Source organism: Cryptotermes secundus, unplaced genomic scaffold (assembly GCF_002891405.2).
Source record: "Cryptotermes secundus unplaced genomic scaffold, Csec_1.0 scaffold2057, whole genome shotgun sequence".
Taxonomy (NCBI): Eukaryota; Metazoa; Arthropoda; class Insecta; order Blattodea; family Kalotermitidae; genus Cryptotermes; species Cryptotermes secundus.
Genome location: NW_019735591.1, coordinates 198,554 through 216,536, shown reverse-complemented (window position 1 = coordinate 216,536; position 17,983 = coordinate 198,554). Strand labels below are relative to the sequence as shown.

General features: G+C 40.5%; 1 long non-coding RNA gene across 2 annotated transcripts in view; it reads right to left on the bottom strand.

Moving 5' to 3' along the window:
• The window catches only part of LOC111869710, a 185,263-nt gene that overhangs the window by 32,743 nt on the left and 134,537 nt on the right, over nt 1–17,983 (bottom strand). Inside the window, exon 4 of one of the 2 annotated variants that reach the window (XR_004513582.1) lies at nt 498–585. The exons of the other annotated variant lie outside the window; for it this stretch is intronic. This is a non-coding gene — a long non-coding RNA (uncharacterized LOC111869710). The remainder of the gene's footprint in view (nt 1–497; nt 586–17,983) is intronic. 2 annotated transcript variants of the gene reach the window in all.

Below are 17,983 nucleotides of genomic sequence, written 5' to 3'. Positions count from 1 at the left end.
GTTCGGAACAGGACACATGTACATATACGATCTTTTGCTTAGAATGGCCGATCCTACGACCTCCCAGAATATTGATCTTTCCTCCTGGTACATTCTATATACAAATGGAGGTGTACCTCCGCCATTCTTGACCTTGGTACTAGTTGGAAGGCGAGTGGTAAGCTTCAAGCTCCGGTACCCATTGGATAGGAGGGTGGATGGCCCCAGAGCAGGTTTGCATGTTGTAGAGTAAAAAAATGTCTGGCCCAAGCAGGGAATCGAAGTAAGGCCGTCCAGCCTGCAGCTCGTGGCTATACCAACTGAGATATCTTAGCTCCTGTGAGGGACAACACAGGAGGTAATTAGTACGAGTCTATTCCTAGCATTAGTAAACTGCGTTCATTTATTTTTCCCCAGAAATATCTGAAACATTAAGAACGTAAAGGTGAAACGCAAATCTCGTGACGCGAAACAAAATTAGGTTAAAAAAGAGATTAGTTATTAATTATACAATTCACACCAAATATCACAGTGTTGTAGCCCAAGTTCGTGTTCTAGAAGTCCCAGATTTCAGTAACAGCAGTAGCACGCTGATGTCGTAGGCCACTGTAAGAAAGAAAAGCTGGCTGAAGATAGACTACAGCCTCGGGAATGCCCAATTCAATATTTTCTTGTTATCAGGTCCTTCAAATAGGTCTGCAGTTATCCACCTTAAACACATTTTTTTTTTAATTTTGCACCACTTTGTGTCGTAAAATTAATGTACTGGAACCGTGGGACAAAAACGAAACAAATTAATTCTTTAAGAATATTGTCTTCTGGGATATAACGCTGTGTAGACCGTCGAAAGTCAAGGACGTTTCGGATCAACATATAGCCTTCATCTTCGGGGTCAAATAAGCCGTGTTAGATCCCAGAAGATAGTACTATTTTAATCACCGCTGGGATCACCTCAAATACTAAATTACATTTTAATAAAATCAATTATTATTGAATTTCAAAGTTAAATTCATCAATTTTACAACAAGAAATGTCGCTATAAGTTGTTAAGTGATAAAATACAGAACACAAATTAGGGTGGTTTTCTTAAACTGTTAATAAAGAGCAACTATCATGTTTCTGGACATTATCCACCGTCCTGTTTGTGTCTAAAACACCGTCCTGTATATATTTCAAACCATAACGTTTCGACGACTGGATTCTGGTTCGTAGATAGGGATTAACTCTATCAATTGGTCCCAATTGAGTAGGTTTTACCTGAAGGCGGGGACAGGATCCAGTCTCCGAAAGGTTGTGTTTTGAAATATAAACAGGACTGTGTTTTTAGATAAAAACAGGACGATGGACAATGTCCAGAAACATAATACGAATATTTGTACTAATGTACCAACGTCAAAAACGTTTAGAGTTTCGTCTTGATCCAGTTTGGAGAAAAGATCTCAAAGGTGAAGTTTTCTTTCCTGCAACTAAGCTCCAAAACTGTGAAGATGTATGGGGAAGTGGAGGTAGAGGGCTATGCATTCTTAATTTCGGCCCAAAGTGAAGATGAGTGGCTATCGCGTGATCCTGCTACCAGATCCCAGTTAATGGGGTTCTCGGTAATATTGACGGAGCATATGCAAAATGTTGACCGTCCGTCTTGTCACGTGTGTTTGAAGGGCTGCAGCGAAGGTCAGGTCAGATAATTAATGGCTACCTCATTTGCTTTGCAAGGAACTCTACGAAATCCTGAGATTGCAGAACCGAACATACGTTTCCGGAATAGAGTAAATATCTGTCCAAATATATGAATATAATTTATCTGGATTATTATGCATGTAACAAATTTACACTATTCAGTCAGTTGTGACATAAAGTTAGAGGCTTATAGTCCAAAGCATGGATCTCCAACCATGTGTCCGTGGGCACCTTCGTACCCTCGAAAATATTCGAAATGTGACATGTGTATCCATTGTTGATACACGTATCCGGGACGACCAGCTGGAACAATCGGTTGTTGAGCAACGACTCGATAAGCATTGTTCTCACCGCAACGTAGACAGTCGTTTCCTGCACAATAGAGGTCTTTAGCTGAACTATTCGAGTCGGTGTTAAGTAGCAGCAGTAGCAGAGTGAGAAGTGAGTCAGCAGTGAATCAATGCGCTTTCGAGAGCTAAGCAGAATTCAAGAAGACTAGAGGCTAGAGACCAGTGCATGAGTCAGGCAACGGTGAGAGATTCATTATCCAGAAAGAGTTAAATGTGTGAACTGTTATAATCCAGTGTAATCGTAACAGAGATGTCAAAGAAATTCAATCATCAAACGTAGAATCCAAAATTATTCGTCACGTTACCCCGGATACACGTGACAGTAATTTTGCTTTAATTATTCGCTGATGGTTGTAAGGCGCGTGGTGATGTGAGCGCTGTAAGCCAGTTCTCTCCGGTTCCGAGGATTTATAAATGTTTAATTGTATCACATTGATTGCGTGTTATTAACGATTTCGGGAGTGCATAATGGTGACCAACTTTTGTAAGGAAATGACTTCTTACATGATCCATAATTCAATTTGGCCTATGCCAATCCGCAACTTTCTGATAGATTTATGAGGCGATCTCTGCAAATTGTAATTCACCCTTTTTAGCAGACTGTGAGGCAATTAGTTTGATGGGCAAACCTGTGAAAACATTTAAAAGTTGATGTCTACGACGCGTTTAAATATTTTTTTTGGGGGGGGGGGAAGTATGTGTTTCTTCACGTCCGTCCTTGCGTCATCATTTACTAATAAAGATAAAAATACATCGGTCCATCACCGAGTTAAACCAAATTCGGTACTGCATGCGCTGCCCTTATACTGAAATTGTCGTACTGATTTGAGTTTAAATCTTTACCATTTTATAAACAAAATTTATTACGGGCATAAATGCACTTCTTATGTGTATATTCTGAGAGTTTTAACAAATCTTGGTGAAACACTTATAATCTAGCACATCTTACTACGTAATACTTCATTTTGCTTCAAATACGATGTACGAACGAGTTTACGTAAGTGCATAACAGAACTATGTAGGATTTGAGGTTCTCCCATCGGGGATCATGAACAGTTCTAACACTTGGGTCATAACGCCGAGTAGTCAGTTGAAAGTCAACCGACAATTCGGCAGTAAACTGTCGCCTCCATCTTCAGGGTTGTAGAGTAAACCAAGTAAAAATCCAACATAAAATCAGGCAGCAAGCAAAACTTTGACCTCAAGCGGACAACACGGCATTCTATCCCAGGAAATTAAAATACTTGTAATTGAATTAACCAGGATTTTCTAGGTTTTCTTCGGGCGAATACCGGGACAGTACCCTCAAATACATCATGACAGATTTCTTACAAATATCTATCCATCCATCATTCTCTGGGGCACGCGGTAGCTTAGTTGATTGAAGCATTATGTTATGAACCGGAATGTCGCGGGTTTGAGTCCTGATGAGGTGGAATTTTTCAATTGACCTAACCCTTCCAGTCGCATTATGACCCTGGGGTCGACTCAGCCTCTAACAGAAATGAGTACCAGGAATCTTCCTGGGGGATAAGGGGCGGCCGGCGCGTAAGGCTGACAACCTTACCGCCATCTGTGAGCCGACTGTCTAGAAAATGTGGGAGCCTCGGCCTCTCAAAACCCTATGGACCTTCACGGTCTGGTACAGGGATAGCTTTACCTTACCACCATTCTCTATAAATTTCCCATCTCATTCGTCGCTCCCGAATTTATGCCATTATGTAATCAAAGATTCTGTTTACAAGCCTTGGTTGACTTGGTTAACTATCTTGAAAAGTAGGTGATAGTATTATACGTGGTTATTTGTAGTTAAGACCTGTAAGTGGTCAATAAATCCAAATATCCCAAAACCCGTCTACAGTCACTCAAACATTCGAAAATATTGTAAAATTATACCGAAGGTCTCTGAGATGGCAGGCAGCAGCGCTCATAAGGCACGAGGTAGAAAGAAGAGCGCGTGTATAATTTGAATTCCCCTAAATTAAAGAGCTCAGACCTGGGATGTAATATGTTGAGTGCAGCGAGAAGTTCACCAAGATTGGTACCACACCCTACTTGATGTGCTACTGTAAGTTTATCGCCTCTCTTGTTTGTCTGGAACGCTCTACAAACAGCACTCACCCTGGCAAATTAACATTGCGACGGATTGCGAGTAGCACGTACCGAACTGACGTGTGCGTCTGAAGTAATGAAATGAAGGCGTGGTCACCTTACGGGAGAATTAAACTTCAAAAGTCTACAAGATAAATCTTGCACCAAAGTTAAATTCTGTAAGACATGACGAGGACAGTAGCAAGACTGGGAAATTCATGTCTGGTAAAGTCAGTACTGACGTTTACTGTTCTTATGTTTAATTTAAAACGTCTCAGGAAGAGCAATAAATTGTTTTAAATTAAGTAACCTGGGTAATAATAAATAACTTGTGGGTCAATTTGTTCCTTAATGCAACATAACTTTAGTCTTATATATACTGTCACGTGTATTAGTGAGTATAGACGGGATGTGGATTGGTGAAGAGATTTATTGAACACTCATAGGTCGGAACTATAAATAATTATAAGACTCATTGACTTACATACTCTAAAGATTGTTGTAACTACAGCACACAAAATAGAATCTTATATGTTTGCTTTCTCTAGTCGTTGCTTGGAAACGAATCTTAGCTAGATAACACTTCACAGCTGGACACTCGACTGTCGAACTGCCTTCTAAATTCTGTGACGAATGAATTACGACTGACTTGTTCAGAGTCAGAGTCAGAGTCAGGGTTACTTTACGACTGGCGGTTTACCGCCAATCAGTTCGTCTTGGCGACAAGTCCCTTCAGACTCACGGCCAGTAATTTTGCACTTCATTGGAAGCGCAGGATTGCTGAGGCGATAATCAAAAGGGGAGGCACAATAGATCACTGTAGGTCGCGGTGCAAGGGCGGAGATGGCCCACCCCTTATACAGTCATTCATTCATTCATTCAGGGCCAGTAATTTTATATTCCAACTGAACACTTGCGGTTATAGTCCTCATATAACATCCTCTCTGACGAGAGGATGGGTCTCTCCTTTACAATTGCTGTTGGTTTTCGCCAAGGCAGTCATTCTTAGGTCCGAGTCCCGCGGGTCTAATGACCACATTTTGCTGTTNAAGGGCGGAGATGGCCCACCCCTTATACAGTCATTCATTCATTCATTCAGGGCCAGTAATTTTATATTCCAACTGAACACTTGCGGTTATAGTCCTCTGGAGGGCAAGGTCCCCGTATTTATATCCCCCAGGAACAGGGTGGCCCGGTTATACCTCCAGGAACAGGGTTCCCTTTTGTTCGCCTCCTACGACTCGCAGGGCTACGGTGGAGGTATTGGACCTTGCCTTCTCGGCCTTTTGATTAAGATCAGTGGGTATCATTCATGGGGCACGCCGTTCGAAAATCAGTGTGCCGCATTTGAGGCTGCAAGGAACGAGAAGAGGGCAAAGTATGGCCACTTTACTGACTATTACCGGCGTCAAGGATATGACGTCGTTGGGGCTTTGGGTGGGGGCGACCCGGCCAATGAACAAATAATTAAACTCTCTTAAACTTGGAAGACACTACTCCTTGCTGATGAGACGCCTCATGAGCGCAGATGCGATACGCTTGAGTCGGGATATGTATGTGGAGCAGCTTATGAGGAACAGGGAGAGGTATACTTTACGAAGAGAACTTAAATGTTTGTTTTCTTGTCGGCTTAAGTATCTAAGTGTCATAACATGTGTTTCGCTTGTAAGATTTGATGATGGCTGCAGCATCTGCTGACGCTGGTTCCTCGCTTGCGGATTTTTCTACTCTGAAGATGGAGATGATACGTTCCTCCAAAACGTCGGTTTACACAAGATCTACACGGCCCCACATTCAAGAAGACGGCATTCTTCTGTGTTTCATTTATTTCCTTGTTGTGTACGGAAATGACATACTTTCTTATAGACAGTTCAACTTCTTATCTCACGAAGAGGCGTAGCCTGGGTCTCCCCTCTGTAACTACTGCAACGTATTAATCTCGACTATTTGTTGCAATAAAGTACATCTGAATTCATCGCTCTAGTTATCAGAAAGGCCGCTTATATAGCATAGCGGTATCCTAGGAAAATGTTTGTTGAATGCTCGTATTCACGGACACGCCTGTTGATCCCACAGCAACGAGCTGCTTTCCAAGAGTCTACAAACTTTCATTCTCGCATCCATGGTCACGTTTGTTTAACACTCAGCGAGGGTTTGTGTCGAAGAATAGGATTTCCGCGGAAACGGCCCGACATGTCACAATAATTTGCAGATCCAAGTTTTCAGACGCAAGGTATAGCAGAAAAAAAAAACATAAATTATTTAGGGAGGAATTCCTCTTTTAGTTCATATTCATTGTTTTCGTACTGTATTCTAAATGTTTCCTTTTCTGTTCAGTGAACTTTCTAGCTTTTAAAATCACACTGGATATGAATGAATAAAAAAATGGAAAGAATGCATGAGAACGTCTTTTATATAAGAATGCTGTAGAGGCAAATGCTCCGTGGATTATAAATAAAACGTATTCAAGGCTAAAATTATGCTGACTACAAAGAACAGAGACAAAATATCCTTAGTAATATTCTTGGAGTCACATAGAAATCCATAGAGTACCGTGCAAACGTAAAATTATATTTCAGCATCCTCTTCCATTGAGGTATCATTTGTAGTCTTGTTTTCCGTCTATACGGGAAAAATTTAAAATTTGAACGACACTCTCATCCAGGGATTCCAATCAAAAACACTAAGGGCAATTGCAGACGCGCCACGGTATGTGAGCAACCTTACACTCCATAACGACCTGAAGATACCCTTCGTCAAAAATGAAATACTAAGAATGGCTGAAAGGTACAAAAACAAAACTGTAAACCATGACAACGAATTAATAGAAGAGCCATACGCCAACGGTCCAGTGACAAGAAGACTGAACAGAACATGACCCCAAGACATCATCAATCAATGAAATAGACTACATGTAGGAGAAACATCACTGGATGTATCCCTTGCAAGCTAACCACTTACAACACATTTACTTAATACTCTGTAATGATGTAGATTGTAAAGAAGCATAATATTAATAAAAACACATTAAATCACATTTAATTCACTAAAGCATTCGTTAAATGTGAACACAAAGCAACACTAGATGCGCACAGCTAAGGAGCGGCACCCAATGGGACACAAACGGCCGAAATACAAAAGAGAGGAAGAAAAACATCCTACATCATCAAAATTAATGATAACAACAAAGACGTGCTGTAAGAGCTCTATTTGACCAAGTGCACAGTGCAGTAAACTCTTTAAAAAGTTTTGTTGCCTGAAGCTGGCCCTGTGCGGCTCAAACTTGTAGCATGAACTCTAAATGCACACATATTGTAGTGACATTTTAAAGATTTAACGAACAATTTAGTTAATTAAATGTGATTTAGTGTCGTTTATGATTTAAATTTTTTTGCATTATAAACGGAAAACAAGACTATAAATGATAGCGTGTAAATTGAGAAGCCTAATAACTTCTTTCATTTATGCAGGATTTGAGGTTTGTACACCGGTGGTTATCTCTATTTACGTACATTTAAGAAGCAGGACAGATAGCGGACTTATAGAAAAGTCATATAAATTGCGCAGTATTTCTAAATGCACAATACAGAAACTGCACTAAAAATAGGTGATTTTCTCAATCAAGACTTCGTTTTAATAAGTAGTAAATAGACTCTAATATTATAGCGACAACAGAACACATTTCGTATTAACAGACGTATAAATGATTGCACTTCGAAGACAGGAAATGGATACTAAGGGCAACCATTACTGACAGTGTGTGTTAATGTGATTTTATTTCCATATTTTTGAATTTTCAGTTTTGAATAACTTTTATTTCCTTCCAGATCCGTACCAATTCATTCATCTTTATCACTTCCACGTCTACATTATAGAGCAACGTGAATACGATGCGGTGTGGGGCTGAAACTAAAGAAACCAAATTCCTTACTCCGCAATCATCAAAGTGACGCGTCTGAAATAAAGCACCTAATTCCAAAACCAAGCAGCTGACAATATGCTTGTTCTCTGGGCTGAAGCCTCATGGATTGTGGACGATTATACAGCAAAGGTGAAATGCCCGTCCATCAATCCGTCCATCCATCCATCCATCCATCTATGGCTCTACAGTCCTTTAGTTAGACCTTGGCCGCTTTTTCAGTTTCTTATATACAGTCGGTAGGATTCACTGGACGGGGCATCAGCCTGTCGCAAGGCCGCTACCCACATACAGAACAAACTCACAGACATCCATGTCTTGAGTGGGATTCGAGCCCACGATCCTAGCGTTAGAGCGAGAGAAGAGAGTTCATGCCTTAGATCGCGCGGACACAGTGATCGGCTGCGGAAATGGCTACTAAGCACGAACGGACAAACCCTGCAGAACAGGCTACTGTGGTGACACTTATACCGCCATGAATCCCACATGAAATGTCTCTCTGATAAATAAACAACAAAATCTACTAGTGGAATGTTATTTTTCAGCTAAGTTTAACATTTTGCTTCAAAACAAGGAAAAGGAAATTACCACATTTTCTCGCCTTCGTATATACACGTACATTTCTACTCACTGTTTGATGTGGGCTTCATATCATTGCTTCAGTTTCCATAATTGAGAAAGTTGAGTAATATGGCTCCTATTGTCTGCACAGCAGGACCTGCACATGACAGAAGCAACTATTGCGCCTGCGTCTGTTTGCATTGCTAAACGTACAACACATATTAAACAGAAGTTTCCGGGGCAGAATGAACAGGGTATCAAAAAAACTTGGTTTCATGCTTGCTTGTTATTAATTACTTTTATACGGGACGATATAATTAATAATTTATCAATTTATGCCAAGGGGCAATGCTTCTGGTTTATATTCTGTAGTGCCCGGTTCGAGTTTCTGCCCGGACAAGGACTGTAATAAGATCCTTCGTGAGTCTTCCCAATTCCTACAGAGAAATGCTGAGATAATGTAATAAATTAGGCCACATCAGTTTCATTCTGCTACTTTCAACGTCATTTTCATCCCATTATTCACGACCAATAAAATATTCGACGCTACACAGTCTGAGTTAATGACAGTGTCGTTATGTACACGTAGATTGCAAGTAAATGAACACTGCGATCGTTACATAAATATTGGACAGTCACAAGTTAGGTATCCGTTTCTGAGAAGAGGTCGAATTAATCGTTCACTTCAAATTTAGGCGACATAAAGGAACACAGACGTTATTAAATATGCCTGCTGGGAATTTCTCGAGATATCTCATCATCTCTTTCAACAAGAATTGGTTTTGAATCCCTCTACGACAATTGTGACCCGGAGAATTCTCGTTTAGGAATATGATCGACTCGAGTTAAATGACTTGCAGAGGCCATCGAGTTCTTTTCTTCACGACCCTGCACAGCACGCCTCTAGAGCCAAGTCACACCCAACAGCATTGGAACATATGTAAAAACAATTGCTTCGGCATGCCTGCCTTTACTGCAGAATTTGAGAATGCGCGGAGTTTTAAACGGCCCAATACACCTCCATGAAGTTAGACAGAGGATCTTTACTACAGAAACAGAAATCTCAAAGATTAGCCGGTAGAAGGAGTGACAACGTTAAGCTAGGACGATAATATCGTCACATGTAGGGGTGACTTATAAGACGCAGTTCTGAATTGGATGTTTGGATTTATTGACACTTTATATATCGACAAGTCGGAACTACAGGCAATCAGAGAGCTATCGCTGATCCACACACTTTACAGTTCACCATTATACACTCACTGGGGTTCTCAGTCTTCACTAGTCGTATCCTAGAAACGGCTTTTTAACAGTCTGTCACTTCAAATCACATATGAAGTTTTCTTGTCACAGTCTAATTCCTTTCTTGCAATTTCTTCTCACTCACCTTAGACTGCCATCTCCAGAACTTGACCTAGTTCTCGCATAACTCTATTACTCTATGTCAAAGTCAAAGTCAAAGTCACATTGCGACTGACGGTCGGTCAGTCTGTCTGTCTTGGTATCGAGCCCCGACTGGGGCTCATGAACAGATTTTTTTCTTTATATGAAAATTACTGTCCTGTTCATTTGGGGCGCCCTCTGACGAGAGGTCGGGTCTGTCATTTTTCAGTCATAGTCTGTATTAGTAAGTCCATTGTCAGTATTTACATATATTTACAATCTAAACTTAATTCCTATTCCTATGTACAATATATACAAGGCCTCTGTCAATCCAGGCTCGGTACAGCAGATTACGCCCTATTTCTACTAGCATTCGCTACCACAGCGGTCTAGTCACTTGGACGGTCGTATGCCTGACCGCCACCAAGTTTAAGCCTCTTATACTTTCTGTGTCTGGCTTCGCCTTGTTCGATGTTGCGAACATTCTAATTTTCATGATTTTGTATGACTTCTGCTTGTTTCCTGCATAATTTTGTTATAAAGTCATAAACGTACGGGATTTTGAATGCCATGTGTAAATCGCGGACCGGTGTGCGCCTCGGAAAATTGTCAATGGTGCGGAGAACCTTGTTTTGCAGGCGCTGCAATTTCACTAGATGGGTGTCTGCCGCAAACTCCCAGGTGGGACTAGCATAAGTCATTACGGATCTAATGAGAGCTTTGTGGAGGGTCATTTTAATGTTAGCGCTCAATCGCTCACTTTTGAATAGGGAATATACCCTAATGAATGTTCTGAAGGCTATTACTCTATGCTGCTGAACACTTCTTTATAATCACTTTGCACGGATCACTCAGAAAACACAGCCTCTGTTGTTAAGGAGGCTTGTTTACTTATCTGTTGCCTAGTAATGGACGTCCTATTGTTAAGCGCGTTTGTTGCCGCGTCGTTGCCTAACACTGGGTCTACATTACAATATTAAAATAGGTGTTAGAGAATTAAACTGTGGCGATGCGAATTGGATTAAACTGGCGCTTGTGTTGACGATGTTTGACTTTTAAGGTTCTAATATCGGGGCGTTTCTTATACTTTCATTCGAGATTCTGAATCCAAGTGATGTGAGGCCATTCCTTCTAACAGGAGCAACGAAGCACAACGGCACTTTAAAGAACACAACTAGATCGGTTAGTTGGAAAAGCGAACATGTCCCACTGGTTGGAACGCGAGGATGTTTTCCTTTTCAGATAACCGGTTCGATTATATCAACATCACGATTATACTGCGTGCCTTCCGGGCAAAATTTTGTTTGTATTTTCCTGCAAAATGTGACTCTGTGAGCATTTAAACTTGTACAAATATTGTGTTTCTGGACGTTATCCACCGTCCTCTTTTTATTTAAAGCAAAACGTTTTGGAGACTGGATTCTGTCTCCATCTTCAGGTAAAATCTACTCAGTTGGGTCCAATCGATAAAGTTAGTCCCTATCTCAGGATCAGCAGTATCGATTGGGCCCAACTGTGTAGGTTTTACCTGAAGACGGAGATAGAATTCATCTCCGAAACATTGTGTTTTGAATAAAAGCAGGATGATGGATAATGCCCAGAAACATAACTGTATTAATGTATCGTCGTCACAAACTTTTAGATCTCCTTTACAGCTTGTTAGTGCTTTAATTGGTCATCTCTGAATTCTATACACAAAACTAGATTTTAAGTTCGTTTTAAATCAAGTTTGAATATATTACTTGATGCTAATTTCTTGTAGTTTGTCAATTAAGAAAGATATTTAATAATAACGAATTGTAATGACTGAAAAGGGAGAGAGATGAAGCGAAAAATTTAGCAAAGTGAAAACGTTCTGACAGCAAAAAAACATAATTGCATTCACAAATAAGGTAAAATGAGATTAAATCCGGGAAACGTTTGCTGCTGCTAGTTCAGAATCATTTATCATTACATTTTCTATATAGAAACGTAAAGGTTTTAAAAATACAAAACCATAATTTCGTTATATTATGTTATGTGGACATGAAAGATCCGTCTATAAAAGTGGGGAAAAATAGATTAAGTGTTCGGTTTAAATTTTCTTTCTATGAAGCTCATCGCAGTTTCATTGCCTTGAGTAAATCCACCCTCTGAGTGCATTCGAAAAGCGGCCGGTTTCGGAAGTCTTCAGACGAAGAGAAACATAATGTGTGCGGTTCGTTAAAAAGGAATAGTTCGTCACTCAATCAGGCCTAGTGATTGATATTAGCTCTTTATAAGGGACTCTTATATTAGGTTCTCTTATTAGTGAAGGCGGAAACGGAACCTGTGCCCAGATTTAAGTGTTTTATGATTAACCGTACGCGAGGGATAAGGTCAAGACATTACAATTATCGACGAAAGTTGTCTGAGGACCGCGAAAGGAGAATGATATGGGAGCGGCTTATGGGACGCACGAAAGAGGTTGGAAACTCAGAGAAATAAATACAAAATTTTTATGGAAAAACATGAAGGGATAACTTGGGAGACATATACTATGGAGAACAATTTAAAATTGATCTAAAGAAAAATTGTAAGATTTGAGGCTTTCACGGCGGTGACTATGAAGAAAGCAGTCTTCTGGGATTTGGCACCGTGTATATGTGGTGTTAACCGACGTTTCGGAGGAACGTATCGCCTCCATCTTCAGGGTAGAAGAAAAAGTATAAGAAATCTGCAAGCGACAAGACCGTGAGAACGGTCTGCTTTTACCGTTCTCACGGTCTTGTCACTTGCAGATTTCTTATACTTTTTCTTCTACCCTGAAGATGGAGGCGATACGTTCCTCCGAAACGTCGGTTAACACCACATATACACCGTGCCAAATCCCAGAAGACTGCTTTCTTTAAAGAAAAATTGTGTGGGGATGTTGACTGGATTCAACTACTTCAAGACAGAGTCTCGCAAGTTGGGGGAGGGGGAGCGTTAATATGGTAAAGCATCTTCACGTCCCACAAAAGGCAGGTAATTTTTTTATTGGCTAAGGAAATACTGGATAGACCAAAAATCAGTTAACAGAGTAGTAAAATGTACATACTAAAGTACGTCAGAAAGGCATGTACTGACCGCGCTCGCTTGGAAAACGGGATCGTGGGTTCGAATCCCACTCAGGGGATGGATGTTTAGTTTGTGTGTGTGTTTTTCTGTTTGTGTACAGGTAAAGGCCTTGCGACGAGCTGATCACCCGCCCAAGGAGTCTTACCGAATGTGTAAGATCTAGAAAAGCCGAAGTGAACGGAGAAGTTCATGGAGGTAAGCCTAGGCCCACTGGGGCTGTAGTGCCAAGGGAAAAAGTACGTCAGAATTTCTTTATTATTAATTGAATTTATAAGAAAATTGTTCGAAATGATATACTCCATGTTCATTGCGCATCTCACAAACCTGTGATACCGTTCTACAAATTGACTGACAGGTTTAAATCGGAACATTCCCGTTAATACGAGAGAATATTTTAGTTCAACTGACTTCTAGACCGCTGTATAATACCGTCTCAAGTAGGATTGTTGTGCATGGATTGTTGAGAAATTAAGCGAATGGAAGGTTCAGACAAATTAAAAATGGTACAGAATCGAATGGAAACCTTTAAAATAAACCCCATAATATTGTATTTCAGCATCCTGTTGCGTTGGTGTAATAAAGTGACACACACTCGACTAGAGAAACCGCGTGGGAACATACGTACTAATGGGGCACACAAACATCACTATAACACCACCACACCGATATTCATGGAGCTAAACAAAACAACGCGAAAAACCACAGAAATCGTAAGAAGAAAGTAGCGCAAGGAAAGATAAAGAGTGGCGTTCTCAAGCAAACGCATTTCAATGAGTGAACGACGAAAATGCAATAATATTGGAATATTTTAACTTAGGAACAAATGCAGTGTAGCAATTTCAACAAGAGAACTGTTGCCTGAGGATGGCCAAGTATGGCCGAAACATGTAGCAATTTAATTGTAAGTTTCATATTATTTTAGGTTAAGGGGTTTAATCGTAAACAAAGTTGCTTTAAAGACGGAAGTAAGTGTGTAAAGTTCCGGTCACGGTAGCCGAGCGGTCTAAGGCATGCACTGTCTTCGCTTGCTCGGAAGCCGGGATCGTGGGTTCGAACCTTACTCAGGGCATGGATGTTTGGGTTGCGGTAAACACATCTCTACAGCAGTGAACCAACATGCAACAACAGAGAAGCGGTGTTTTCTGTGGGGGTCGCTCCGAGGCTATATAAGGAGGATCTCAGACAGCTGAGAGATGAAACGGAATTCCGGAGTTGGCAAGTGGCAGATTAATGGCAAGAAAGGAATTTGACTGTGCAAAGAAGTCTTCATGTGTAATTTGAAATTACAGTGAGACTATTATGAATCCGTTGCCAGGAAGCCACTAGTGGAGAGTGTAACAGACTAAGGATACTAGTGTGCCTTACAGTGAACTGTAAATTGTCAAAATAGCGATAGCGCTATGATTGCCTGTAGTTTCGAGTTGTGTGAATAAGGTGCCAATAAATTCAATCATCCAATCCAAACATGTCTACAAGTCACTCACATCCCTCCTACACACCGCAATACAAAAGCTATGGCGCATATAAAGCAAAAGCAACCCACGTACATTTCACTACACGTGGATATAAAATCACATTATAATAAACTTGGGGGAAAATGTTCCATTTTTACAAGGTTTTCAGCATTAGGACCAGTTACGCTTGGGGATTTTAATGTTCGGCCATCCCGTCTGGTTTGACCAGCCTACGTCAAAACCCTTCACTACATTCATGAAGTACAACCTTCCCTCAAAAACTAGTAGCCCATCAGCTAATCAGGACATTCGCTGGTTTTTATATTAAAACCTAAAATTCATTACCATTTCCATAAAATAACGCCGCTGAACATATCCATGACCAGATAAATTTAGTACACATTCTCACGTCTCTTTTAAGACAAATTTTTACCATTCTCCTCCCAAATACGCCTAGATCTCCAAGGAATATAACATGAATATGAAAGAAATTTTAATTTTCAACAGTTCATTACAAATGTCTTTATAGTTTCAGCAAATTAGGCACATTTTGACATAACTTCATCCGTTTGGCTGAAGAGGTAGTTCAGAATTATCTTAAAAGTTGAAGCCATAACACCAGTCTACTTTAATGCCCCAAATATACCTTGAATGTTAACACGTCAAAACGAATTTGCAATTCGCAACTCAGAATTCTCTTGCAAAATGAGAAAATATGGTTACAGGCACGAGTGAAAGGAATTCTAATATACAGGATACACTTTTATAGACTTATTGGTAGGGCGCGAACATAATTATACTTCAAAGTAGTAATATCAGTTTTTTTTTCCCTTGGCACTACAGCCCCAGTGGGCCTAGACTTACCTCCATGAACTTCTACGTTCACTTCAGTTTTTCTAGATCTTACCCATTCGGTAGGACTCCTTGGGCGGGTGATCAGCTCGTCACAAGGCCTCTACCTATATATAAACACAGAAAAACGCTCACACACAAACTAAACATCCATGCCCCGAGTGGGATTCGAACCCACGATCTCGGTTTCCAAGCGAGCGAAGGCAGTACATGCCTTAGACCGCTCGGCTACCGTGACCGGCAGTAATATCAGTTACCTATTAAAAATATATATTTAAAAAGTTCTAATGGGAGGCAATGTTAATTTTCGAACTGCTACACCATGTCTCGTCCATCCAGTTGGTATGAACATCAGATTAACACCAGATGTGATGTAGGAGGTGAAACACGTTTCGCGACTGAAAAGACAAAGGTATTTTAAATGTGTGGCAGAGTAAAATCTCGAGAAAGATGCATGGACCAGTATCTCAGGAGGGGGCCTGGAGAATTGAAACTAAACAACAACTATAGGGATTCTGGAGTAAAGCCTGATATGTCAGTAGATAATGAAAGGAGAAGTTTGGAATGGGTGGGGCAAAAATACAAACTGATGATGATTTTCGAGAATCAAATGTCTCAATAAAATTCGTGGATTCTATTCTTATTTTATGGAGGCACCAGGTCGACTGCCCCCTGTGCCTCTCTCAAAAATGATCTTCTGGTTATTGGAGCTGGGGGGAAGGGGGTATGTGGCAGACATGCGGATGTGATGGTATCTAAAACTTGTCTTTCCTTATGAAATAATGAATGTGAACTAGAAGTTAAGCGAGTGTTATATTTTAATCTTCATATAGAGCCAGATAATTTAGCATTGAGTTCGTTTTAACATCCAAAAGGTAATTACAGATGTTCAAAATATACACCACAATATAAATATGAAGGATCGTTGCGTGCACGTATGTTTATGATGCCATTTTATTTTAATGCCTTCTCATCAAAATAGGAAATTTCAAGATTACAATATTACACAATAACTTTTCGTCTGAAACAGTTTTCAGTAGCTCTCCTTATCGGTATTCTTTTAAATATAGCCGAATTATATCTCTAGGACTTAGTACGAAAAAGGCGACGTGCTGAATTTAAACTAAAATAGGTTTGAATTACAGAAATAATTTATGGCCATGAATTCTCAACATTTTCTTTAACGTGTATATCCCGAACTAAGCTTAAAGGGGAATAAGGGCCGTGCCATAGCTCAAGCGGTTAGTCGCTGGCTTCCCACCGCTGCGGCCCGGGTCTGGCCAAGTGGGATTTGTGGTGGACAAAGTGGCGCTGTTGCAGGTTTTCTCCGAGTACTTCGGTTTCGCCTGTCAATCTTCATTCCACCAATTGCTCCACAATCACCCTCACCTATCATCTGGGGCTGGTACAATAGGCCAGAAGTGGCCGCAGTACAAGGGACTTAGTCCCAACCCACTAGAAATAAAAAAGGGGAATAAATCAAGCGAAAAAATACACTGTGTGGCATGAAAGACAGGAGAGAGAGCCGTTCCTAGGCAGCGGGCGGTAAACACGCGTACGCATCAACAAACAGCAAGGCCATCGCTAGACAACAGCCTGCTTACACGTCACGCAACGGTAGAGGAGCTGTTGCGGCGGTGTTTTCTACTATGCAGGTCCCGAGGTTATACAATGAGGACTAACGATATAAGAGACAAAACCATTCTCCCGTTAAAGAGGATGTTACATAAGGTCTATGGTCGCTAGGGAACAGTTGAAGAAAAACTCTGTTCGTGAGTCTCGAGGAGCGTGGCGAAAAGACGAACTGATTGAAGCTAGTGAGTTGCGATCATGAGTTACTTGCAGCCAAAAGCTATCCAGCGAGGACGTGAGCACGGAAGTAAAGGCATACCCATTATTAGGAGCTGTTACACAGCAACGTCTGTTTAAGACACAGAAATTTAACGTTTGGAGTAGTTATTTGTAGAATGTGTATATGCTTGAAACTTACATAGTTACCCGTAATTACGAGTTATAGGTATTCAATAAATCCAATTACCAATCCAAACCCCTTGTCCAGTCACTAACTCTCACTCATGGAGCTGAGCCTTTCTTGAGAATCTGCCAATTGTGCAGCTACTCTAGAAATTCTCAGCATTTTACGGAACCCGAAGGTTCATTACAGAGTTCACAAGAGTCCTCCATTTGTCCCTATTCTGAGCCAGATCATTCCAATCCATACCATTCCATCCTATCTCTCTAAAATCCATTTCAATATTGTTTACTCACTTACGTCTTGGTCTTCCCAGTGGTCTCCTTCCTTCTGGCTTTCCCACAAGTATGCTATATGCAATCCTCCTCTCCCCAATTCGTGCTACATTCCCTATCCATCTCCTCCTTATAACTTGATCTTTCTATTTATACTTGGAGAAGTCACTAACACGTGACAAATAATCTCTGTGTCGAAGTGGAAGGGTTTGAAATATTCATAATTTTAATGTATTTAAGTAAGAGTATATATTTTACGATTCACATTTGTCTCCGCAAAACAGTGTAATGTTGACGTTTTGTTTCTTATTAATCCCCTTTAAATAGAAATTTACTATATTCGTCTTCCTTGTTGGAATTCCACAGAAGTTAGAGTAGATACCAGAGAGACT